This window comes from Hylobates moloch, unplaced genomic scaffold, assembly GCF_009828535.3.
Source record: "Hylobates moloch isolate HMO894 unplaced genomic scaffold, HMol_V3 SCAFFOLD_1, whole genome shotgun sequence".
Taxonomy (NCBI): Eukaryota; Metazoa; Chordata; class Mammalia; order Primates; family Hylobatidae; genus Hylobates; species Hylobates moloch.
The window spans coordinates 105094475-105121813 of NW_026652276.1; the positions used below are offsets into that span (position 1 = coordinate 105094475).

At 43.2% G+C, this 27339-nt stretch overlaps 1 protein-coding gene and 1 pseudogene across 5 annotated transcripts in view; one reads left to right on the forward strand and one right to left on the reverse strand.

Annotated features, from left to right (window-relative positions):
* Window positions 1-27339, reverse strand: part of RABGEF1 (RAB guanine nucleotide exchange factor 1) — a 72484-nt gene that overhangs the window by 40909 nt on the left and 4236 nt on the right. The gene's annotated exons all lie outside the window — the stretch shown is intronic.
* Window positions 808-1671, forward strand: LOC116811927 (small ribosomal subunit protein eS4, X isoform-like; annotated as a pseudogene).

Sequence of the window (27339 nt, forward strand, 5' to 3'; positions counted from 1 at the left end):
CCATCCAATACCACCAGCCAAACTGGAAATGGGCCCCACAGCACAGAGAAAGCTCCTCTAGTTTGGGCTCCAGGCATGTGAAAGGGGACTCCTAGCAGCCAGAGAGAATATGGGGATCCCCCCACTTACCATCTCCCCCTTCTCTTGAGCCACAGTGCCCAGCAAACGTGTGCTTTGTCTGCGGCTGTGGCTGAAATGAGAGAGTGCAGGAGCCAAACTCTGAGGCAGGAGAACTACCGATTTTTCCCAATCTCTATCCTCGGCCTCAAATATGCCGGCAATGGTGGAAGGACATGGCAGAGTGCGGTAACTAAATCCACAGTTTTCTGGACAAAAGAAAGAAAATATGAGCTCCTGGGGAATAAAAAGTGAGAAAAATTGCTGAGGAGAACTCAAGAAAGCAATTTCTAGGCTTACTCTTAGGCTGCATATGCATGGATCTGATGCTATTCAGTACCAAAGGTTTCTAACTGGGACTAACAGAGAGACCACTATGCAGGTCTCAGATCAGCACATACATGAAACAGATGGAAACAGCACTACAAAACTCTGAACGATGAACTGACATTAAAGCCACAGCCCACAGAACCTGCATCCCAAACTTGGCAACAAACCAAAACATTTTGCTCTGGGAATAACTGTTTAGAAAACAAAAAGACAAGCTACAGAATGGGAGAAACTACTTGCAGCAAATCACATATTTGGCAAAGAACTTACATACCCAGAATGTATAAAGAACTCTCAAAACTCAGTTGTCAGAAAACAAACCACCCAATTTAAAAATAAGCAGCTCTTTCCTTGCCTAACGCAGCCATAGCTCGTGGTCCCAAGAAGCATCTGAAGCGGGTAGCAGCTCCAAAGCATTGGATGCTGGATAAATTGACCAGTGTGTTTGCTCCTCGTCCATCCACTGGTCCCCACAAGTTGCGAGTGTCTCCCCCTCATCATTTTCCTAAGGAACAGACTTAAGTATGCCCTGACAGGAGATGAAGTAAAGAAGATTTGCATGCAGCGGTTCACTAAGATTGATGGCAAGGTCCGAACTGATATAACCTACCCTGCTGGATTCATGGATGTCATCAGCATTGACAAGACAGGAGAGAATTTCCGTCTGATCTATGACACCAAGGGTCGCTTTGCTGTACATCGTATTACACCTGAGGAGGCCAAGTACAAGTTGTGCAAAGTGAGAAAGATCTTTGTGGGCACAAAAGGAATCCTTCATCTGGTGACTCATGATGCCCGCACCATCCGCTACCCCGATTCCCTCATCAAGGTGAATGATACCATTCAGATTGATTTGGAGACTGGCAAGATTACTGATTTCATCAAGTTCGACACTGGTAACCTGTGTATGGTGACTGGAGGTGCTAACCTGGGAAGAATTGGTGTGATCACCAACAGAGAGAGGCACCCTGGATCTTTTGACGTGGTTCACATGAAAGATGCCAATGGCAACAGCTTTGCCACTCGACTTTCCAACATTTTTGTTATTGGCAAGGGCAACAAACCATGGATTTCTCTTCCCCGAGGAAAGGGTATCCGCCTCACCATTGCTGAAGAGAGAGACAAAAGACTGGTGGCCAAACAGAGCAGTGGGTGAAATGGGTCCCTGGGTGACATGTCAGCTCTTTGTACGTAATTAAAAATACTGTGGCAGGATTAATAGCAAAAAAACAAAAAAATAAAAATGAGCAAAAAACCTCAACAGACACTTTAACAAAGAAGATATATACACTGGTGTCCCACATTTCCATGAGAGGCCTTTGCTACATACTGTCCAGTCAAGGATGTTTGTATATTGAACATCCTTACAAGAGAAAGATGACAGCTCCTTCCACAGCAGAAGACAATTTGTTAACTGTCCAGTATAGTAAATACAACGTCTCCCTTCACATCAAAGGTTTGAAACATTTGTTTGCAATCCCTCTCCTGGATATTTCCTCTAGAGAAATAAAAACTGCTATTTACAAAATTCCATACACAAACAGTTATAGTAGCATTATTTGTGATGACAAAAAATGACAACTAAAATATCCTTCAATGGGTGAATGAATAAACAAACTATGGTACATCCATACAACAGAATGCTACTCAGGAAAACAATAAGAACAACAGGTATCAGTACACCCAACAACTTTGATGAATCTCAAAGGCTTTATGCTGATAGAAGCTAGCATCTTAGTTCCTTCTGGCTGCAGTAACAAAATACCATAAACTGGGTAGGTTATAAAAAACAGAAATTTATTTCTCACAGTTCAGGAAGCTGGCAAGTTCAAGATCAAGAAGTCAACAGATGTTGGTGTCTGGTGGTTCAATGAAGGTACCTTCTCCCCGTGTCCTCACATGGTGGGAGGGGAGACAGGCTAGGCTCTCTGCGGTCTCTTATGAGGGCACTTATAAGCCCCAGTCATGAGGGCTCCACTTTCATGAACTAATCACCTCCCAAAGGCTCCTCCTAGTAGCATCACCTTGTGGTTCAGAATTTCAACATATGAATTTGGGGGACACACAAAGATTCAGACCATAGCAGTCATCTTAAAAGTTTACATACTGTATGATTTCATTTAGGAACTAGGGGTAGGAAAGGATGTGACTATAAAGGATTAGCACAAGGAAGTTTTTTGGGGTGATGAAACTGTTCTGTATTCTGATTATGGAAGTGTTTACATAAATCTAATAAAATTTAAAAATTCGCAGAACATTATACTCCTCCCAAATCAATTTTACTCTATGATTTAAAAAAAAAAAAAAAAAACCTCGACCGGGCACAGTGGCTCACGCCTATAATCCCAGCACTTTGGGAGGCCGAGGCGGGCGGATCACCTGAGGGCAGGAGTTCGAGACCAGCCTAGCCAACATAGCAAAACCCCATCTCTATTAAACATACAAAAATTAGCTGGGCATGGTGGCAGACATCTGTAATCCCAGCTATTCGGGAAGCTGAGACACAAGAACCGCATGAACCTGGGAGATGGAGGTTGCAGTGAGCCAAGATCACGCCATTGCACTCCAGCCTGGGCAACAGAGGGAGACGCTGTCTCAAAAAAAAAAAAAAAAGAAAAAAGAAACTTGAGAGGCAATTTCTAGGTTGGATTAGGGAGAAGTACAGAACAGGAGACACAGATACTGACCAAGAGACAACTACAACTAGAGGACTTGAGGTAACACAGTGGGTAGCCAGGCGAGGTGGCACTTGCCTGTAACCCCAGGTACTCAGGAGGCTGAGGCACAAGAATCGCTTGGACCTGGGAGGCAGAGGCAGAGGCTGCAGTAAGCCGAGATCACACCACTGCACTCCAGCCTGGGCAACAGAGTGAAACCCTGTCTCAAAAATAAATAAATAAATAAATAAATAAATAAATAAATAAGAAGTAATACAGTGGGAATGGAAAGACGACGGATGGTAATCTACCTTAGAGGTCAGATCTTTAAGAGTTATTTAATGAGACTTGACAGGGAGAGGGAAATCTAATTAGAAAGAACTCTCAAGTTTACTGTTTACTTCCTCTACAAGGTTAAAGCCCTCCAAGGTCAGGATTTAGATCTAAGACACCAGCCATTTATAAATAGTAGATAAGGCTGAGGTCGAAAGGAAGAAAATAAGAAGTAGAAAAAAAGAAAAGAATAGAGTCCTAGAATGTTTTTAAACACCATCTACTATGTCCTATGGTAAGAGATAAAGATACTAACATTAAGAAATCATGACTTATTCCATCAAAAAAGTAGTAAGTGGCAGAGACATCACTAAGCACTAAGCTTCCTTTTTTTTTTGGAAGACAAGGTCTGTCATTCAGGCTAGAGTGCAGTGGCGTGATCACAGCTCACTGCAGCCTTGACTTCTCGAGCTCAAGGCAATACTCCCACCACTCAGCCACCATGCCTGGCTGATTGTTATTTTTTTGTAGAGGCGGTGTTTCGCCACGTTACCCAGGTGGTCTTGAACTCCTGAGCTCAAGTAAGCCTATACTTAGTATGCCAAGTTGTGGGTTTCAAATTATTTTGAAAGTCTGAGCTAATCTTGCCATTATCATCCTGATGTCCCTTTTCTTACCTTCCAAGAGAAATGGGCAAAAGGAAATACCTATTTTTTCGCATAGATCAATTAAGTTTTTTAAATTTTGTACTATAAGTATGATAGTACTAGTCAATGTTACTAAAATGAACATAGTTTGGGAAGTCTGCCTAGCACATAACCTCCCGTGTTATCAGGAAACTGTCCTCTCAATCCACAAAGATAAGCTGGCAGCAGTTATATTTGTATAAGGTGAATGGTCCCCCAATTCAGGATCACAGCTGATTGCCTCCAACTGTGTTAGAGTCTTTTGCTTGGAGTTTTGGAAATGGGAGTAAGTCAGGGCTGTTCTCTTGAATGATGGAGCTGTGTGACATGATCTTCTATCAAGTGGTCTGAGTATCAGGACAGTCTACAGAGTGAAACAGACATACCCCAAGAAGCAGAGAAAAGTAGAAGGTCCTATATGTCCTGAGTGATTTCAATCTCCCAGTTCCAATCCCTGGCTAAGGTTTAGCTGCACGCCCACCCTCAGATTCTGAGTCACACACCCTGGTCCCCTAACTGCTTTTTTCTTTTTTTCTTAAGCTGGTTCCAGTAGAGCCTATTATCTATGCCAAAAGACTTGTACAGATGCTCTTTAAGAGCTAGAAAAACATAAAGGAGTACTCTGTGGATTACTTGGCATACATTAAAAGCTCAGTATTTATTAGACAGAAACAATAACAATAGCTCTAAGAAGACTGATTTGGTGTGGACCATGAAATCACAGAGATCAGTCCTATCTGCACTCCAACCCCAGCTCTGTCAAGTACTGGAAATGTAACTTTAGGCAAACTATGTAACATTTCTGAAACTCCCTTTCCTATCTCCCTCTCCAACCTCTCTGCTCCTATCATTCTCCACCTTTTCACCAAACTAAGCCTCATAGGACCTGTGCGCCCATGACCTTCACTCTCTGGTGCTACACCTGTGATTATGTTACCTTACACTGCAAAAAAGACTTTGCAGATATAATTAAGTTGACTAATCATTAAAATAAGGAGACTATCCTAGATATCTAGATGGGCCCAATGAAAGCACATGAACCCTAAAATGCAGAAGAGAACAAGGACCCAGAATGGCCAAAACAATCTTGAAAAAGAATGTAAGAAAACTGACATTTCCTGATTTCAAAACTTACTACAAAGCCATGGTAATTACTACAGCGTGGTACTGGCACAAGGAAAGTCATAGAAATCAATGGACTAGAATTGAGATTCCAGAAATAAACCCACACGTCTTCTGTCAACTGATTTTCCACAAAAATACCAAGACCATTCAATGGAGAAAAAAAAGTCTTTTCACCAAATAGTGCTGGGAAAATTGGATAGCCACATGCAAAAGAACGATGTTAGATGTTAGATGCTTACTTCATACCACATACAAAAATTAACTCAGAATCAATCAAACACCTAAATGTAAAAGCTAAAACTAAAGCTCTCAGAAGAAAATGTAGAGGTAAAATTTTCATGATATTGGATTTGACAAAGGATGTTTAGATATGGCACCAAAAGCAGGAGCAACAAAAGACAGATAAATTGTACTCCAATAAAATTTTAATGTTTGTGCTTCAGATGACCTTCTCGAATGAAAACAGAACCCACAGAATGAGAGAAAACATTTGCAAGTCATTTATGTAATAAGGAACTTGTATCCAGAATATATAAAGAATTCTTATAACTTAATAATAAAAATTAACAATTTTTTCAGCAGGTAAAAGATCTGAATGGACATTTCTCCAGAAAGATATGCAAACAGTCATGAGTATGTGAAAAGATGTTCCACATGATCAGTCATCAAGGAAGTGCGAAACAAAACCACAATGAGATGCCACTTCACATCCAGTAGGATGACTAGAACCAAAAAGTCAGAAATAACAAGTGTTGCCAAGAATGTGGGGAAATTGGAAACCTCATACACTGTTTGTAGGAATGTAAAATGGTACAGCCATTGTGGAGAAGCCTGGCAGTTTCTCAAATGATTAAACAATATTACCATAGAAACCAGCAATTTGACTCCTAGACTAAGGGAAATAAAAACATGTGTCCACAGAGAAACTTGTACATGAATGTTTATATCAGCATTATCCATAATAGTCCAAGAGCAGAAACAACCCAGATGTACATCAACTGATGAATTAATAAACAAAATGTGGTATATCCATAAAATGGAATATTACTTGGTCATAAAAGGAATGAAGTACTGATATATGCTACAACATGGTGAACCCTGAAAACATGCTAAGTGAGAGATGCCAGTTATAAACGATCACACATTATATGATTTCATTCATCTGAATATCCATACCAGGGAAATCTAGAGACAGAAAATAGACTGGTGGTCATTTAGCACTGAGAGGGATAGAGAAAGGGCATGGGTTTCTTTTTGAGATAATGAAAATGTTCTAAAGTTGGCTGCGGTAATGGCTGTCACTTAAGTGCGCACTTCAAAAGGGAGAATTCTATGGTATGTGAATTATACCTCAATAAAGCTGTCTTTTTAAAAAACAGAAGAGACAGAATGTGAAGTTAGAGAGAGTCAAAGCACTATTGATGGTTTTGAAGCTGGAGAAGACTAAAAGCCAAGAAATTTGAGTGGCTTCTAGAAGCTGAGAATGACTTCTGGCTGACAGCCAGCAAAGAAATGACCTCAGACGTTCACCACATGAAAATGAATTCTGCCAACATGAGTGTGTCTGGAAGGAGACTCTCCCTATCACCTCCAAATACAAACCCAGGCTGGCCGATGCTTAATTCTGACCTCCTGAGGTCCTCAGCAGAATACCCAGTAGAGCCTGCTTGAACCTCAAATCTACAGAACTTTCAGATAACAAATGAGTGCTGTGGACTAGGGGCGATGGCTCAAGCCTGTATTCCCAGCACTTAGGAAGGCTGAAGTAGGACAACTGATTGAGGCTGGGAATTTGAGGCTGCAGTGAGCTATGACTGCACCACTGAACTCCAGCATGGGCAACAGAGACCTTGTCTCTTAAAAAAATAAAAGTAAAAAATAAATGAGTGTTTTAAACTGCTATCCTTTCCACTTACCCCTTTGTTGGGAGAGTCTTTGCACATGCTATTCCAACGTGAGTAATGCTGTGGCCCTTGCTGTCCAGGTGGTGGTTTGTTTCTCATCGTTTAGGTCTAAGCTTTCACATCAGACTGTGAGAGGCCTTCACTAGCCTCTGTGAAATACTACCTACCCCAACCTACCCAACCCTCACCTCCGTCTTGGACCCAATGCCATTTCTCCATGTCCTATTTCTTATTATTCTTTGGGGGGGTGGGGGGGGTGTAGAAGCGGGGTCTTACCACGTAGCCCAGGCTGGTCTTGAACTTCTTACAGATGTGAGCCACCATGCCCAGCCTTCATGTCCTATTTCTTTTTTTTTTTTTTTTTTTTTTTTGAGATGGAGTCTTGCTCTGTCGCCCAGGCTGGAGTGCAGTGGCGCGATCTCGGCTCACTGCAAGCTCCGCCTCCCGGGTTCACGCCATTCTCCTGCCTCAGCCTCTCCAAGTAGCTGGGACTACAGGCGCCCGCCACCACGCCCGGCTAATTTTTTTGTATTTTTAGTAGAGACAGGGTTTCACCGTGGTCTCGATCTCCTGACCTCTTGATCCGCCCGCCTCGGCCTCCCAAAGTGCTGGGATTACAAGCGTGAGCCACCGCGCCCGGCCTCCTATTTCTTTTTTTTCTTTTTTTCTTTTCTTTTCTTTTCTTGAGACAGGGTCTCACCCTGTCACCTAGACTAGAGTGCAGTGGCGCGATCATGGCTTACAACACTCAACCTCCCCAGGCTCAAGCAATCCTCTCGCCTCAAGCCTCTTGAGTAGCTGGGACTATAGGCATATGGCACCACGCCTGGCTAAGTTTTGTATTTTTTGTAGAGACAGGGTTTCGCCATATTGACCAGGCTGATCTCGAATTCCTGGCCTCAAGTGATCCACCCACCTTGGCCTCCCAAAGTGCTGGGATTATAGGCATGAGCCACTGCACCCAGCCTCCATGCCCTATTTCTAATAAATATTTTTTATTTACTTATTTACCTGTTGGTCTGTCTCTCTCACTGCCACAATGCAATTTGCTGAGGACAGAGACATTATTTTCCTTCCCCACTGTTACATTTCTAGTGACTCAAATAGTACCAGTGTGGTGTTATAATATATATTGGTTTTCGTCCACAGTCCCTGGCTGGTAACTACCAGAGCCCTCATCCTAGGTTTTGTTTGTTTGTTTGTTTCTGTTTTTTTTTTTTTTTTTTGAGACAGGGTCTCGCTCTGTTGCCCAAGCTGGAGTGCAGTGGTGAGGTCTCAGCTCACTGCAACCTCCGCTGCCTCCCAGGTTCAAGCGATTCTCCTGCCTCTGCTTCCCGAGTAACTGGTACTACAGGTGCCTGCCACCATGCCCAGCTAATTTTTGTATTTTAGGTAGACATGGGGTTTCACCATGTTGGCCAGGCTGCTCTCGAACTCCTGACGTCAAGTGATCTCCTACCTCAGACTCCCAAAGTGCTGGGATATAGGCATGAGACACCACGCCCAGCCCCAGGCTTCTGTTATAAGGCTGGGTGTGTTAGGCCTCATGGGCAGCCTCTCTGACTTTCTCCTACCCTCCTTTTACCTGCCCCAAGGTCTATTCTGGATTGGTCTTAAACCCTCCGCAGAGAGGGTCCAGCTCTATACTCTGAGGGACGAATGCTGATGTCAGGAAGCCTCCATAAAAACCCAAGAGAACTGGGCCCAGGAAGCTTTCAGACAGCTGAACACAGTGGAGGTTCCTGGAGGTTGTGCACCCAGGGAAGGCATGGAAGTTCTGCACCTTCCCCCATTCCTCGCCCCCAGCATCTCCTTCACCTTTGCAATATCCGTTACAATAAACTGGTAAACAGAAGCATCTCCCTGAGTTCTGTAAACCACCTCAGCAAATTAATCGAATCTAAAAAGGGAGCCATGGGAACCCCAACTTGAAGCTGGTCAGTTAGAACTTCTGGAGGCCCAGAGTTGCAACTGATGGGGGTTAGGAGGGGCAGTCATGGGGACTGAGTCCTCACCCTGTGCGATCTGACACTACCTCCTGGTAGATAGTGCAGGAAGTGAACTAGAAGACACCCAGTCAGTGTGGTGTGCAGGGGAAGAATCCCCACACATACAGTCCCGGAAGTCTTCTGTGTTGATGAGTGCTGTGGCGTGAGCAGAGGAAAAACACAGTTTGAAGGGTTTTTTTCTCCTGCACAACTGGGCATATTACAGGTTCTCAATTCTTTGTTGAAAGAACAAAAACGGAATGAATAAGGTTATTGTAGAGACCATAGAATAACATGGCTATAAAGCAATGATACATATTAATCGCTTAATAAATACAAAAATCCCTTCCCCAGGGCCAGGTGCAATGGTTCACGCCTATAATCCCAGCACTTTGGGAGGTGAAGGTGGGAGGATGGCTTGAAGTCAAGCATTCAAGACCAGCCTGGGCAACACAGCAAGACTCAGTCTGTCTTTATTATTTAAAAATGTTCAGGCCAGGCGCGGTGGCTCACGCCTGTAATCCTAGCACTTTGGGAGGCCGAGGCGGGCGGATCACGAGGTCAGGAGACTGAGACCATCCTGGCTAACATGGTGAAACCCCGTCTCTACTAAAAATACAAAAAATTAGCCAGGCGTAGTGGCGGGCGCCTGTAGTCCCAGCTACTGGGGAGGCTGAGGCAGGAGAATGGCATGTACCCGGGAGGTGGAGCTTGCAGTGAGCCAAGATTGTGCCACTGCACTCCAGCCTGGGCGACAGAGCCAGACTCCGTCTCAAAAAAAAACAAAATGTTCAAAAATCTCTTCCCCTCATGAGTGATTAGCCATTATGTTAAAATTATAAATGCTGGCTGGGCGTGGTGGATCACGCCTATAATCCCAGCACTTTGGGAGGCTGAGACGGGCAGATCACATGGTCAGGAGTTTGAGACCAGGCTGGCCAACACAGTGAAACTCCGTGTCTATTAAAAATACAAAAATTAGCCAGGCATGGTAGTATGCACCCGTAGTCCCAGTTACTCAGGAGGCTAAGGCAGGAGAATCACTTGAACCCGGGCGGCAGAGGTTGTGGTGAGCTGAGGCCGTGCCATTGCACTCCAGCCTAGGCAACGGAGCAAGACTCCGTCTCAAAAAAAAAAAAAATTATACATGCTAACCAACTTTACAAGGGAAAATAAACATCTATGAGATGGTTAAACAAACTGGGGCATGACCACACAAGAGAATACCTAACACTAAAAAGAACAAACTATTAACACGAGCAACACGTTGAGTTTTCTAAAAAGTGCATCCTAAAAGGTCACATACTCTAGGATTTATACTACCTTTCCAAATGACAAAACTATAAATATGGAGGACAAATTAGTGCTTTTCCCAGGTTAAGAGTGGTGAAGGCAAGGGAGAGGAGGGGAAGGAAAATGGTGTAAGCAGTTAACCCAGCAGGCCTGAGTTGCTCAAATGATGCACATTCTCAGACGGGCCTGCTTGGTCAGCTGGGTTAGACTGGCCCTTGGTCAGCTCCTAGAAACTGAGGACTTGTACTAGCCCTATGCCCTAGATGATACGGGTGTTTTGTATGGTTACAGTACTGAACCACACTGTACCAGCTTGTCTAGATATTTTGTGCAAACTGTAGTAAACAGCTGCTTTCCTTCTGGAGTTGCTGTAACGGTGATCAGTCGCAAAGGAACTATATGCCTATGTGATATGGTTTGGAACTGTGTCCCCACCCAAATGTCATGTTGAATTGTAATCCCCAGTGTTGGAAGTGGGGCCTGTGAAAGGTGATCTGATCATGGGGCAGTTACTCATGAATGGTTTCACACCATCCCCTGCGGCTCTGCGCCTGTGTGATCTGATTGTTTAAACGTGTGTAGCACCTTATCTCTTGCTCCTGCTCCCCTTTTGCTTTCCACTGTGATTGGAAGCTTCCTGAGGCCTCCCTAGAAGCAGAAGCTGCAATGCTTCCTGTACAGCCTGTCGAACTGTGAGCCAATTAAACCTCCTTTCTTTTTTTTTTTTTGAGACGGAGTCTCGCTCTGTCGCCCAGGCTGGAGTGCAGTGGCACGATCTCGGCTCACTGCAAGCTCCGCCTCCCGGGTTCACGCCATTCTCCTGCCTCAGCCTCTCCGAGTAGCTGCGACTACAGGCGCCCGCCACCACGCCCGGCTAATTTTTTTGTATTTTTAGTAGAGACGGGGTTTCACCGTGGTCTCGATCTCCTGACCTCGTGATCCGCCCGCCTCGGCCTCCCAAAGTGCTGGGATTACAAGCATGAGCCACCGCGCCCAGCCAAACCTCCTTTCTTTATAAATTACTCAATCTCAGGTATTTCTTTATAGTTATGTGAGAATGAACGAACTAATATACTATGTGACCAACCTCCAATAAAAGCCCTGGATTCTGAGGTGTACATGAGCTTTCACAATAAAAAACACTTCACACATGTTGCTAGAGTTTACGGCTGGGGAAGTAAGCACATCGTGGGCAACTCTGCTGGGAGAAGACTCTTCGAATCTTAACAATGCTGGTGTCCTGTAGAATCTGCTCAATGCACAACTACCCTTTATTAATCCTGCTTTGTATCCTCTCACTGTAACAAACCACAGCAAGGAATAAATATGTCCTGTGAGAGCCTCGAGCGAATTACGAAACCTGGGGGCAGCCCTGGGGACTGATGACACAGGATGTGATTACAAGGGCATAAGGGAAGTCTTTGGGGTAATGGAATAGTTCTGTATCTTGACTATGGTGGTGGCTACAGGAATCTACGTATGAGAGGAAATGTGCATGACACTATACACATACATCGCACAAATATCAATTTCCTGGTTTTGACATTACATTATAGTTACGTAAGATGTAACCATTAAGCAAACTAGAAGAGTACACAGGACCTGTGTCTGTACTATCTTTACAGCTTCCTATGGATTTGAAGTCATTAATTGTTCCAAATTTTAAAGTTTGGTTAAAAATCACACATGAACGTTTTTTAATAAAAATAAACACCTATCATGGGACTAACGTGTATCAGTTAAACACACCACTCAGATCATTCTGTTGCTTCTAAGTATAAAAAGAGAGCAAGGGTACCACCAAAAGAGAGTGACATCATTTGAAAGTCTACATAGCGTGGTGACAGCTATAATGGTAGAAGGTAGGAGAGTCGGCACACCCAGATTGGACATCAGAGCTACAGACAGCATATCCTGTAAACACAGGAAGAAACATGGGGGATCGACTGTGTGAGACTCAACTCCTTCTCTCCTGGGCAGACAGACCTGTCCATAGACAGGTAACCACCGACAGCACTGCTTCCAGGAGGGAGCTCCGAGGGGCCACACGCAGCTCCTGTTGGAGCACTGCACTCCAATAAATAGGAGCTTGATTGAGCAACCTGGACATAAAGAATGCACAATTTGCTGGGCGCAGTGGTTCACGCCTGTAATCCCAGCACTTTGGGTGGCCGAGGTGGGTGGATCACGAGGTCAGGAGATCGAGACCACAGTGAAACCCTGTCTCTACTAAAAATACAAAAAATTAGCTGGACACGGTGGCAGGCGCCTGTAGTCCCAGCTACTTGGGAGGCTGAGGCAGGAGAATGGCATGAACCCGGGAGGCGGAGCTTGCAGTGAGCTGAGATCATGCCACTGCACTCCAGCCTGGGGGACAGGGCGAGACTCTGTCTCAAAAAAAAAAAAAAAAAAAGAATGCACAATTCAATTGGTCCCACTTACGTCAGGGAAGACAGAGTAAAAATGATCTCTGCTGCTGGGACAGTTACGATTCTGTAAATTGTGCCCCAGGGCTGGGATTTATTCTAGGTCCAGGTACCCTAAAAAGGACAGAGAGGTACAAAGCTTACTTACAAAGCTCACAGAACTATTAGTGTTCTTTCTTAAGGCTCTGGATGCAAACCAGTTTCATCTCAGAAAAGCAAAACGAAAACACTTTGCAGATGTTGAGTAGTTTCCCTCGATCCTTCTTGAGGGTCTGCTTTCTATTCCTGGGTTCAATGTCATGCCCTCAGAGGTCATTCCTCTCTCCAGGCAACTCATCTGGGACTTACAGGAAACATCCAATCAATTCTAGTAAAACGATAAGGTATAAGGTATCCTTTGACCTCAGTTAAGAAATAAAACTTATGGGCCGGGAGCGGTGGCTCACGCCTGTAATCTCAGCACTTTGGGAGGCCGAGGTGGGCGGATCACGAGGTCAGGAGATCGAGACCATCCTGGCTAACACGGTGAAACCCCGTCTCTACTAAAAATACTGAAAATTAGCCGGGCGTGGTGGCGGGCGCCTGTAGACCCAGCTACTCGGGAGGCTGAGACAGGAGAATGGCATGAACCTGGGAGACGGAGCTTGCAATGAGCCCAGATCGTGCCACTGCACTCCAGCCTGGACAACAGAGCAAGACTCCTTCTCAAAAAAAAAAAAAAGAAACAAAACTTATGGGTTATGGGTGATTTTTTTTCCCTTAAATTTTTTTTCCCACTTAGAAAAGTAAAGAATACTCTTTATTTACAAAACCTGATATATATAGACAAGCAAAAAAAAATGTTTTAGTCGGCCAGGCGCAGTGGCTCATGCCTGTAATCCCAGCACTTTCGGAGGTCGAGGCGGGTGAATCACGAGGTCAGGAGATCGAGACCATCCTGACTAACACAGTGAAACCCCGTCTCTACTAAAAATACAAAAAGTTAGCCGGGCATGGTGGCGGGTGCCTGTAGTCCCAGCTACTTGGGAGGCTGAGGCAGGAGAATGGCGTGAACCTGGCAGGCGGAGCTTGCGGTGAGCCGAGATCATGCCACTGCACGCCAGCCTGGGCGGCAGAGCGAGACTCTGTCTCAAAAAAAAAAAAAAGTTTTAGTCATCATCCAGAGGCAGTTACTGCATATGGTACATATTCCCATAGTGTTCCCTCTGCACTCATTCAAATATTTATATACTGATTGATTACTGTACGAAAGGCACTTGGGATACAAATGTAAGTAAAAATAAATCATTTCAGTCACTGTGGAGCTTACTGTGTAATATAAGAGAGATGACTATATATCCGGAAGGCCTAAAGGAAGAAAATAAAACACTATTAATGCTGAGAAATTAACTTTAAAATGGCCAACTTTCAAAAAGAATTCACATTTATGTGAAATAAGCTAAATAGGTACATGAAATCTGTGGAACTCTTGTAACAGACAGACAATAACAAGTTAGAAAGTATAAAAAAGATATCAGTCATAATAGCATCAATATGTAAACATCTGTAGAAAAACTTTTTTTTTTTTGAGATGGATGGAGTCTTGCTATCGCCCAGGCTGGAGTGCAGTGGCGCGATCTCGGCTCACTGCAGGCTCCGCCCCCTGGGGTTCACGCCATTCTCCTGCCTCAGCCTCCCGAGTAGCTGGGACCACAGGCACCCGCCACCATGCCCGGCTAACTTTTTGTATTTTTAGTAGAGATGGGGTTTCACCGTTGTTAGCCAGGATGGTCTCGATCTCCTGACCTCGTGATCTGCCCACCTCGGCCTCCCAAAGTGCTGGGATTATATGCGTGAGCCACCGCACCCGGCCTGAAAAACATTTTAATGAGAAAGTATAATCCACATAAAAATATGGAAATATACTTAACATAACGTGCGAAAATAAATGTTATAACCGTGTCAAACAAGGCCGGGCGCGGTGGCTCACGCTTGTAATCCCAGCACTTTGGGAGGCCGAGGCGGGCGGATCACGAGGTCAGGAGATCGAGACCACGGTGAAACCTCATCTCTACTAAAAATACAAAAAAATTAGCCGGGCGTAGTGGCGGGCGCCTGTAGTCCTAGCTACTCGGAGAGGCTGAGGCAGGAGAATGGCATGAACCCGGGAGGCGGAGCTTGCAGTGAGCCGAGAGCGCGCCACTGCACTCCAGCCTGGGCGACAGAGCAAGACTCCGTCTCAAAAAAAAACAAAAAAACAAAACAAAACAAAACAAAAAAAAACCGTGTCAAACATTCCAAAATGTGTAAGTTTACTACAAATGGCCATAAAAATCTCACAAGACTTTTTGGAACTCAACAAAATGATTCTGTCAGCAAAAATAAACAGACTCAATTATTTTTTGATTTTCTAAATTAATTTTCTGAATTTTTATTTGCAAACTAGTTAGAAGACTGTGAACTCAAGAACAGACCTGTCAAACCACTACAGGATACGCTGACTCAGAAATTAATCTAATGTAATATATAAGGTAATTTAATGTTAGAAGAAGGGGGGGAAGGAGAAATTTTCAATAAATATTGTTGCAATAAGTGGTCAGCAATCTGATACCCCCTACATTAATTACAGGTATCTTTAAAAAGTTAAAGTTTTTAGAGACAAATAGAAAATGGAAAGAACTAAAATGAAGTATTCATGAAAGTTCTAAAGAGGTGAGGGTTATCTAAGGTTACAAACTGCAGGGAAAGTCAAAAAGGAAACAAAACTTAAAATACATAAACTGAAACATCTAGCTAGTTTTTAAGAGGCTATCTGTAGCCAAAACATAAAAGCAAATAAGGGACTAGAAAAAAAAATCTGAAGTAAACAGGACATGAAGTATTTTATTAAATTCAGAAATAGTACTAACAAAATTTATAAATCTTTGATAGCCAAGCAGGACAAGGTTATGAGCAGACCATGACCTTGAGCAGACCGCAAAATGTGAGCAGTTTGCTAGAAACAGAAATGGAATGCCAAAGGGTATGTTCATTTAAAATTCTGACATATACCAAACTGGTCTGACAAAAAGGCTATACTATTTACGTTCCCACCTACAGTGTATGAGAGAATCTGGTCTCCCATAACCTCATAAGCATAGCATTATCGAACTTTAATTTTTTGTCAATCTGACAGGCAAACAAAAAAAATCATTTAACGTGCATTTCCCTAAGGTTAGCCATCTTTAGAGATATTTATTAGCACTAGTATATTTTCTTTGATTAACTGATTTTGCTCATTTTTCTATGTCATTACTATTTTCTTTTGATTTATACACACTCGTATATCTTTCAGTCCTCACCTTCTTGGTATGAAGACACCATCATTCTAATAAAAGATTTATTGGCATTTGCAATCTGTAATCCAAGGTTCACCAACTTTCATATGATTAAATATAATGCTTCCAAAATGAATGTGAATGTCAATGTCAGAGTTTTAATGTTAAATATAACAAAACATTATTTGTCCAAATGTTAGCTTGGACAAATAATTCCAAATGATAATCAACTCCCTAGAATATAATGTAGAGTTGATTGCTGCTGGAATGAGCAGAGCAAGCAGGGGAGCATTCTTAAGGAATGAGTTCTGGACAACAGTCTTCTACTGTACTAGATCACGCCCACCTTGGTTAAGCAAAATTGTAACTCTAATCTGAGCATGTCATTCTCCGGACTAACAGCTTAAAATTACATACAAGATAATCTGGCTACCGTAGCCTACTTTGTACCATTCTCTACGCCCTTGCCCAAGGAAGCAGCACAAATGGTCAATTTATTCACTAAGCTACTGACCAAAAATTGTTTCTCCTAACTCCACCTAAAGTAACAGCAACTTACAACATATTAGTTGGTCTCTGTTAAAGGCATTTCTTTTCTTTACACTTTTTTTTTCTTTTCTTTATTTGACATAGGATCTGGCTCTATAACCCAGGCTAGAGTGCAGTGGCATGATCACAGCTCACTGTAGCCATGACTGCCCAAGCTCAAGTGATCCTCTTCACTTTAGCTTCCCAAGTAGCTGGGACTACAGGTGTGCACCATCATCCTTGGCTAAATTTTTTTTTTTTTTTTTTTTTTTTTTGAGACAGAGTCTCACTCTGTTGCCCAGGCTGGAGTGCAGTGATGCAATCTCAGCTCACTGCAAGCCCCGCCTCCCAGGTTCACACCATTCTCCTGCCTCAGCCTCCAGAGGAGCTGGGACTACAGGCACCCGCCACCACACCCAGCTAATTTTTTGTATTTTTAGTAGAGACCGGGTTTTACCACATTAGCCAGGATGGTCTCAATATCCTGACCTCGTGATCTGCCTGCCTTGGCCTCCTAAAGTGCTGGGATTACAGGTGTGAGCCACCACGCCCAGCCAACAGAGACAGGATCTAGCTATATTTCCCAGGCTGGTCTCGAACTCCTGGCCTCAAGCAATCCTCCCATCTTGGCCACCCAAAGTGCTGGGATTACAGGCATGAGCCAATGCACTCAGCTCAGAATTTTTTTCTTAAAGGCATATCATAGTTTTAGCTTTGCTGCAGCCATTTCATCCATAATCACTTGCTGTGGCTGGGTAAAGTGATATACACATACACACACACGCACACACTAGTTTAGAGAAATACACAACGCAATGCCTAGACCTGAAATGTATTTATTCAGATTTGTTAGATGGCGCAATCAAATAAATATTTGTGTTATGCTCTAAGCTTTTAAGAAGTCTTTTGTATCTAAAATATAAGACACATATGTAAATGACATCCAACTGAGCTGGACTGGCCAATGTACTGAAAAACGGCTACCACACGTTGCTACAGGGCCTCACCCTGTTGGCTAGGCTGGTCTCCAACTCCTGGGCTCGTGTGATCTGCCCACTGTGGCCTTCCAAAGTGCTGGGATTACAGGTATAAGCCCCCATGCCTGGGCTAAATTCTCAACAGAAATAATAGAAGCCAGATGATAACCTGACAGTGCTGAAAGATACTAAAGTATGATGGCTTAAAAAAAAAAAAAAAAAAGCTGAAAGAAAAAACCTGCCCACCTAGCATCCAGTGCTCAGTGACTATTTCCTTTAAAAACTGATGGCAAAGGCCTGGCACAGTGGCTCACACCTGTAATCCCAGCACTTTGGGAGGCCGATGTGGGCAGATCATGAGGTCAGGAGATCGAGACTGTTCTGGCTAACATAGAGAAACCCCGTCTCTACTAAAAATACAAAAAATTAGATGGACATGTTGGCGGGCGCCTGTAGTCCCAGCTATGCAGAAGCTGAGGCAGGAGAATCGCTTGAACCCAGGAGGCAGCCGTTGCAGTAAGCCGAGATTGTGCCACAGCACTCCAGCCTGGGCAACAGAGCAAGACTCCGTCTCAAAAAAAAAAAAAAAAATGGCCTAGTACGTTGGCTCATGCCTGTAATCCCAACACTTTGGGAGGCAGAGGCAGGTGGATCACAAGGTCAGGAGTTCAAGACAGCCTGGCCAACACAGTAAAACCCCATCTCTACTAAAAATACAAAAATTAGCTGGGCGTGGTGGCGCATGCCTGTAGTCCCAGCTACACGGGAGACTGAGGTAAGAGAATTGTTTGAACCTGGGAGGCAGAGGTTGCAGCGAGCCAAGATCCTGCCACTGCACACCAGCCCAGGTGACACTGTGAGACTCTATCTAAAAAAAAAAAAAAAAAAAAAAAAAAAAAAAAAAGATGGCAAAATAGACATTTTCAGATGAGAAAAAAACATTGTTATGCGAAGACATCCACGGAAGAAATACCAAGGAGAGCTCTTCAAACTGAAAGGAAAATTACCCTACCCCAACTGAAACACAGAGATGCAGAGGGAGCCTGGCCCAAAATACAACTTTTATATCCACCGGGTAACACAAAAATTTGTGTGAATCACTTTATTACAGTGGTGTGGAACCAAACCCGTAATATCTCCAAAGTATGCCTGTAATATTTTACAGCAGCCCTAGGGAAAAAAATATACCATCCAATAAGAATTGTTGTAAACTCTACAAATAATTAGAAGAAATGAGTTTTCTACAAATTTACATTGAACTCTGGGTTCACAGCAACACTTGTTCTTTACAAATAGGACAATCATACACCCCAGTTAGCAAGCAACAGTCCTGGCCTAAAAGCACCCCCTTTGATTCTCAAAAGTGACCTCCTGTGGATAATAAGTTACATGGTCATCCTATTTGTGAACCCACTTAGAATACCCTTCTGTCTGTTCACCTTCAAATCCTACCCTGTTCAAGGATCAAGGGACATCTGACTCCATCTTCCCCACTGACAGCATAATTCTCTCTCCAGTTCCTGTAGCTTTTTATAAATACAGCCATTATAATACTCATGTCCTATTACAATTACTTGCTTACATGTCCACCCCATGCTCTTAGCCACTTAGCACAGTGCCAGGAACTGAGCAGGTGCTCAATAGGTGTTTTCTAAGTTTCTCAAACGATTCATCAGAAGACTGGCAAAGTACCTGCAGAGACAGTGTTCTCTCACTTTTGTCCCTTCCACACTCTCCAGGGCCCAGTGAAGGTGGGAGTAAAAAATTAAACAGCAAACAACTAACCTGACAAGTAGTGTTTCTGAGACTTGAATGCACATCAGTATCACTTGGAAGACTAGTTAAAACACAGAGTACTGGGTCCCACCCCAGAGTTTCTGATTCAGCTGGCCTGGGATAGGGCCTGAGAATTTGAATTTAACAAGTTTCCAGGTGATACTGCTAGGAACTACCTTTGAGAACCACTGCTATAAAGAAAACACCACAATTACGAAAATGTCCATTTATTCTCATGACTTCATTCCCAATGGGAGACTCTCTTTTCTGAACATGAGGAACCATGAGACAGCTTTTGGAAGAGACAAAAATCAAGACTTTTTTTTTTTTTTTTAGACGGAGTTTCACTCTTGTTCCCCAGGCTGGAGTGCAGTGGCATGATCTCGACTCACTGCAACCTCCACCTTCTGGTTTCAAGTGATTCTCCTGCCTCAGCCTCCCAGTAGCTGGGATTACAGGTGCCCGCCACCACACCTGGCTAATTTTTGTATTTTTAGTAGAGACAGGGTTTCACCATGTTGGCCAGGCTGGACTCGAACTCCTGACCTTGTTGAGATCCGTCCACGTCGGACTCGCAAAGCACTAGGATTACAGGCATGAGCCACCTCGCCCAGCCAAGACTTTTTTTTTTTTTCAGTTGGGACAGAGTCTCACTGTCACTCAGGCTGGAATGCAGTGGCACAATGATGGTTCACTGTAGGCTCGAACACCTAGGCTCAAGTAATCTTGAGCCTCAGCCTCCTGAGTAGCTGAGTTCAAGCCACCACACCTGGCTAGTTTCTTTCTTTCTTTTTTTTTTTTTTTTATACAGATGGGGTCTTTGTTGCTCAGACTGGTCTTGAACTCCTGGGCACAAGTGAGCCTCCCACCTTGGCCTCCCAAAGTGCTGGGATTACAGGTTGTGAGCCAATGCACCCAGCCTAAGATTATGACTTTTGGGACTCAAGGGCCCAGTGAAATAGGAGTCAAAGATCTGGGGAGGAGGCTGGTTTTCCCCTGAAGACACAATCCAAATTCTATAGCCACACAGGGAAGGCTTCAAAACAAAACTGAAAGCCTCTGAAAATCAAGAGTGAAATTTTCAGCAATCTCATTGTTCTCAAGAGACAAATATGACAGTATAAAACCTCTGTTGGGGAGGGACTCCTATAAACTCCCAGACTATCAGCTGAAAGTCTTAGGTGGGTACCTGCTAGGAGTAAGGGCAAATCAAAGCAAAATGCGGCTTTATCCAACCTGCAACACAACCTCAACCCTCAGCTCAGTCTCTAGCAGTATTAGGTGATCAGCCCCACTCCACCTGCCTTGCAAAAGGAAGAGTGATTTCTTCTCAGAAAAATATCATCATCCAGACCCTTACTGTATTCAATGTCTCACATTCAGATAACTAAAAACCAACAGGAAAAGCAGATAATAGAAACAGATGCTCAGATGATTTATACTTGATTTTACCAGAAAGACTTATTTAATGGTATGTTTTTAAAAACAGAAAAAAAGAGGGAGGGCCAGATACGGTGGCTCACGCCTGTAATCCCAACACTTTGGAAGGCCGAGCCGGGCAGATCACCTGAGGTCAGGAGATCGAGACCAGCCTGGCCAACATGGTGAAACCCCATCTCTACTAAAAATACAAAAATTAGCCAGGTGCGGTGGCACACGTCTGTAATTCCAGCTACTCAGGAGGCTGAGGCAGGAGAATTGCTTGAACCTGGCAGGTGAAGGTTGCAGTGAGCCAAGATCACACCACTGCACTGCCACCTAGGCAACAATGTGAGAGACTCCGTCTGAAAAAAAAGAAAAAGAAAAAAAGAGGGAAAACATATAAAAAGATTAAGAATTTCAACTGCTAGGCCGGGCACGGTGGCTCACGCCTGTAATCCTAGCACTTTGGGAAGCCGAGGAGGATGGATCACGAGGTCAGGAGATCGAGACCACGGTGAAACCCCGTCTCTACTAAAAAAAAAAAAAAATTAGCCAGGCGTGTCAGCGGGCGCCTGTAGTCCCAGCTACTCGGAGAGGCTGAGGCAGGAGAATGGTGTGAACCCAGGAGGCGGAGCTTGCAGTGAGCCAAGATCGCGCCACTGCACTCCAGCCTGGGTGACAGAGCGAGACTCCGTCTCAAAAAAAAAAAAAAGAATTTCAACTGCTAATTGGAATTTGTAAGTGTCAAACTGAAATTCTAGATCTGAAAAGTATTTCTAAAATTAAGAATTCAAACTGTGTATTTAACAGCAGAACGAACACAGGAGAAGAGTATTTTCTAGCACTCAGATTCTTCTCCAAATACACGTAAAGCATTCGCTGAAAAATGAAACTGAAATCTTTGCATTTCACTGACGTAAATGGCAGAATCACTATCAAAATCACTATTGCTCATGTTTGGGGCTGGAACTGGTTGGACCTGTAGTCCAACTGGCTGATCAGTTTTTCTGTCAGAATCTAAGAACCTTAACCTTAAAATAATCTCAACTTATTTCTCAAGCACCATTATATGTGTGTATATTATATTTAAATGTACCACTATATTTATAGCACCAGAAAAATATGTATCTTTTAATGCATTGAGTTACCAGACAGAAGTATTAAAAAGGCAAAAATTCCTCTTTAAGGAAATAGCTTACATCCTATAAGTGCTCTTACAGGTAATGAAAAAACTGTGTCTGCAAGTTGTTCCCTAATATGTCACAAACCAAAAATAGGCTCTTGGGAGAAAGCAGTGTCTACTCAATATAGCTGATATTTAAAGAACTTAAATACTGAATTTCAGTACTTTCTCTGTCATAAAACATTGTATTTCCTGGGGCAAGTAACACCTTAACAATGTTTTATAAAAGCATCAGCAGTTAGCATATGGGTATGAAAACACTTTGCCATTGAATTTCTCACAAATGGTATTAAAAAGTGTCCATTCATGACTATATAACTTTTAAAACCCTAGACAAATAAAATCCACATGCACTCACTACAAATAAAATCTACACTCTCATTAGACAAAATCTATATTCTCAATACAACCCCAACTGCAATGGCCAATAAATTTACACAAATAAAAATATAATCCAACTTGCTAAAAAGGACCCAAGCATATTATCTTGTGACACACCAGTTATGATAAATTTTGGACATTCTATTTCATTAGTCTACAGTTTTGTTTGTTTTTGAGACGGAGTCTCTCTCTGTCACCCAGGCTGGTGTGCAGTGGCGCGATCTCAGCTCACTGCAAGCTCCGCCTCCCAGGTTCCAGCGATTCTCCTGCTTCAGCCTCCTGAGTAGCTGGGACTACAGGCACCTGCCATCACACCCGGCAAATTTTTTTTTGTATTTTTAGTAGAGACGGGGTTTCACCGTGTTAGCCAGGATGGTCTCAATCTCCTGACCTCGTGATCTGCCCATCTTGGCCTCCCAAAGTGCTGGGATTACAGGCGTGAGCCACCGCGCCCGGCCTGTTTGTTTTTAGAGATGGAGTCTTGCTTTGTTGCCCAGGCTAGAGTGTAGTGGCTATTTACAGACACAATCATAGCGCATGGCAGCCTCTAATACCTGACCTCTAGCAATCCTCCTGCCTCAGCCTCCCAAGTAGCTGGGACTACAGGTGAACACCACCTCGCCAGGCTCTGTTTTTTGTTTTTACACTTTGTATTTGCTTTCTTACAATATTCTATTCAAAACTTTGGTCACCAGCCCAACTCCTTTTTGAGGAACACATTTAGAAAACAATGTCAAAAGTTTTATGGATATACAATTAAGGAAACACAGCATTACATAACTATATTTAGGCAAGGGCAGTTTCACCCACTGTTTACTGAGTAGGAGTGAATAAGGATGGTCTCTCTCCATTAGCACAATGCCTGGCTCCTGCTAGCATTTGATAAATTTGAACTGTTATTACTTGAAAGTGCAACTGTTCAGCTGGAGCAAAATACAGACAACACAACTTACTGGACATTTCATCTAAGACGAGTGGATATGGATCTGCTCCCATCTTCAGAAATGAATCTTCAGTCTATTTGGTATTCCCTCAGCCCATCTCTGTATGGAGGTGAGGTGGCTTTCATTCACATATGTGCCCCTGTCGGACATACACTGGGTCATGCCACCACCAGGGCTTCAGTGGAGGAAGTCATGGTGAGCCTCAAGGCCTGATATCACCTACCAAGAGCCTCAGGGAACCCAGCCGGCACAGCAGCAGCGGCCTTGCTCTTATGACATAAAACAGTTTTTAGAGAGTGCCCAGAACCAGGGTGACAGAAAACTCTGTGAAGGTTTCCATAAGGTGCTGAAACAGTGAAGACTTGAAAACAGATTGGTCTAATCAGAAAGTTCGAATTGGAGAAATGGAAAATCAGCTCTCATAACCAAGTTATTTAGCATAAAAATACAACTGATAGTGAAGGTATAAAATGTAATCGTCAGGTAAACCTGTCCTCTCTCACAGCCGTCCCTGCTTCAGGACTGCAATGGAAAAGGGTGTTCTTACTGTGCAGAATTTCATTAAGATGGCTGGGTAGATGTTTGTGCGGCACCCTTAAACTAGCTGTTACGATTTTATTCTTTGTTGAGTTAATTAGAATAAAGTGATTTTCTTCAAAAAACAAACAAATATGTGCCCTTGTCAGACTGTCCCATCGTGACACCCCCATGATAAACCATGCCTATTAAAACATATGGCTCCGTGATTCACCAACAACAGAAAACAGATGCACTCAAGGAACTTGTCAGGAAGCACAAACTCAAACCCCACTGCTGATAAATTCATTACAAAAGATCCATTGAGAAAGTATGGAAGGTAGCTGGAGAATGTGCAATCCACCTACTCATCTAGATAATCTAAAACAGATCCTTAAATCAGTCTAGAGGTCTAAGTACTCGGATCACATTATTTTGCAGGCAAGAGAAATGCTTTTACGGAATGTTTTGATGTTATGTCACCGTCTTACACAAAAAGCCAATATGAGTTTTACTAACACACAAAGTAAAACTCAACACCCAGCCCTCTGAAACGCATGCTGGAAAGTCTTTGGGAATCCAAAGCAGAAATGATCTCTTTTGTCTTATGGTCACTGACCCATGTAACTGATTATATTTCTCTCTGAATTGGCTACTCAAAAGCAAAGCCAAATTTGTGGCCCTCTACACTTAAGACTTCAGTCCAAGTGCTCTGTGTACACAGCTCATTCCTGTTTCCATCTTAATTTCCCCTCAGTCCTGAATTCCTCACCCACTTATCTCTGTTATGTTACCAACAGTATGTCACATGTATCTTTGTAAGTCATTACAAACCCTTTCTGGAACAAGATGTGGAATAAGTAAATGATATGTTCCACTGAAAAAAATTATAGCACAATAAGCAAATATTTTCTTCGATTAACAAACATTTTCTATGTTCCATTTATAAACGCATTTTCTTTTATGTGCTCCAAAGTACCTTCTAAAGGAAAAATGAAAGTGCTTAAAATTAGAAAATTCTAATTTTAAGAATTTAAATTTCCTCTGTAGAACAGAGGAACTACAAAAATAAAACACTTTCATTATGTATTTTTAACTGCAAAGCACACAGAAAATTATAAATATACCCCTATGTGAAAATCCCCCAAAAGCGATTTTTAATTTTAGCATACAGACCAAATCACCATAAATTCAATTACAGTTGTGTATTTATTTTGAATGGGAACTGAACAGACTAGCTTCAAATGTGGTTCATAAGGTCTTTGTACAATTCCTCCTGAGTTGTTCTGTGCCTAGCATAGAGGATGCTGCCAAACCATTCCTTAGGGTGAAACAGCAGAGAATTTAGAGCCCTCAAAACTCTTGTTACATTTCTGCTTCAGAGATTCCAGCAATCTCCTCACTGTTACTGGGGGAAAATAAAAAAGCTTAATACTCTCTCAGTGTGTAATATTTTACGCATTCATGAACACATACTTATTCTAACTTCTGACTTTTAACCACATTTAATTAATTGATCATAATAATGGTTTTTGGCCCTCTTAGCGACCATTGCCAAGAGAGCTATGCGACCAGAAACAAATTAAAATGTTCCACTAGGGCCGGGCATGGTAGCTCACACCTGTAATCCCAGTACTTCGGGAGGCCAAGGCAGGTGGATCACCTGAGGTCAGAAATTCAAGACCAGCCTGGCCAACATGGTGAAACCCCATCTGTACTAAAAATAAAAAAATTAGCTCGGCATGGTGGCGCGTGCCTGTTAACACCAGCTAATTGGGAAGCTGAGGCAGGAGAATCATTTGAACCCAGGAGACAGAGGTTGTAGTAAGCCGAGATCACACCATTACACTCCAGCCTGGGCAACAAGGCTGAAACGCAGTCTCACCCCGGCAAAAAAAAAAATTAGCCGGACGTGGTGGCAGGAGCCCATATTCCCAGCTACTCAGGTGGCTGAGGCACAAGAATTGCTTGAACCGGGGAGGCGGAAGTTGCAGTGAGCAGAGATCGTGCCACCGCACTCCAGCCTGGGTGACAGAGCTAGACTCCGTTCTCAAAAAAAGAAAAAAAAAAGTTATATTATAAATAAAAATTACACTTCCTGCTGGGCACGTGGCTCACGCCTGTAATCCCAGCACTTTGGGAGGCCGAGGCGGGTGGATCACGAGGTCAGGAGTTTGAGACCAGCCAGGCCAATATGGTGAAACCCCGTCTCTACTAAAAATACAAAAAAAAATTAGCTGGGTGTGGTGGTGCGTGCCTGTAATCCCAGCTACTCGGGAGGCTGAGGCAGAAGAATCCTTGAACGCAGGAGGCAGAGGTTGCAGTGAGCCGAGATTGCGCCGCTGCACTCCATCCTGGGTAACAGAGCCAGACTCTGTCTCAAAAAGAAAAAAAAAATGTTAAAAAAAAAAATTACACTTCCTATCCCACTGACAGTAACTTCATTGAAAACGGAAATTTCACAGGAAACGAAAAGAGCACCATAAAAGTATAATGTTTTCCTAAAGCATTTTAGGAGCTTTATCCAAACATCAAAGAGATAAACATAAGTTGAATAATATTAAGTGGGATAACTGTTGTTTCACATGTTTACATATTGTAACAATAGTCCAGATCATTTAAACTCACTTCAGCCATGTGAAATAACACACATGATGCTTCTACAGTGCTCTATGATAGAAGTGTGTATTTAATAAGACTTTCAAGATGTTTGGCCTGTACTATGAAACTTCTTTTTATAGAGACAGGGTATCACTCTGTCACTCAGGCTGTAGTGCAGTGGCTTGATCACAGCTCACTGCAGCCTGGAACTCCTAGGCTCAAGCGATCCTCCCACTTTGGCCTCCCAAAGCACTGGTATTATAGCCATGAGCCATGAGCCACTGCACCAGCCTGAAACTCTTGGTTTTAGTGTGATCACCTTTTTTTAATTTTTTTTTTTTTTTATACAGAGTCTCACTCTGTTGCCCAGGCTGGAGTGCAGTGGCACGATCTCGGCTCACTGCAACTTCCGCCTCCCGGGATCAAGAGATTCTTGTGCCTCAGACTCCCGAGTAGCTGAGATCACAGGCGCACACCACCATGCCTGGCTAAGTTTTTTGTATTTTAGTAGAGACGGAGTTTTGCCATCTTGATCCAGGCTGGTCTCAAACTCCTGGCCTTAAGTGATCTGCCCACCTCAGCCTCCCAAAGTGCTGGCATTACAGGTGTGAGCCACCACGCCCAGCCTATGGTGTGATAACTTTACTGATGGGCTAAGAAGCCACTCACTTGATACCATTTCTATTCTGAGTCACAGGTGTTAGGTTCATACAGGTATTTCCTACATTTGAGGGATAGGTCATCTCTGCTAGAGATGTTTCCTCTGCAGCCAATAAAACCCTACGTGCCAGAAATTAAACTCACACAGTCAAGACTGAAATTCTATGTCACTAGCCAAAGACTCACATAAGTAAACAGAATCTTAGTTCTATATGTAGACATCACAATGAGTAAGTACTGATAATATTTTTTTTTC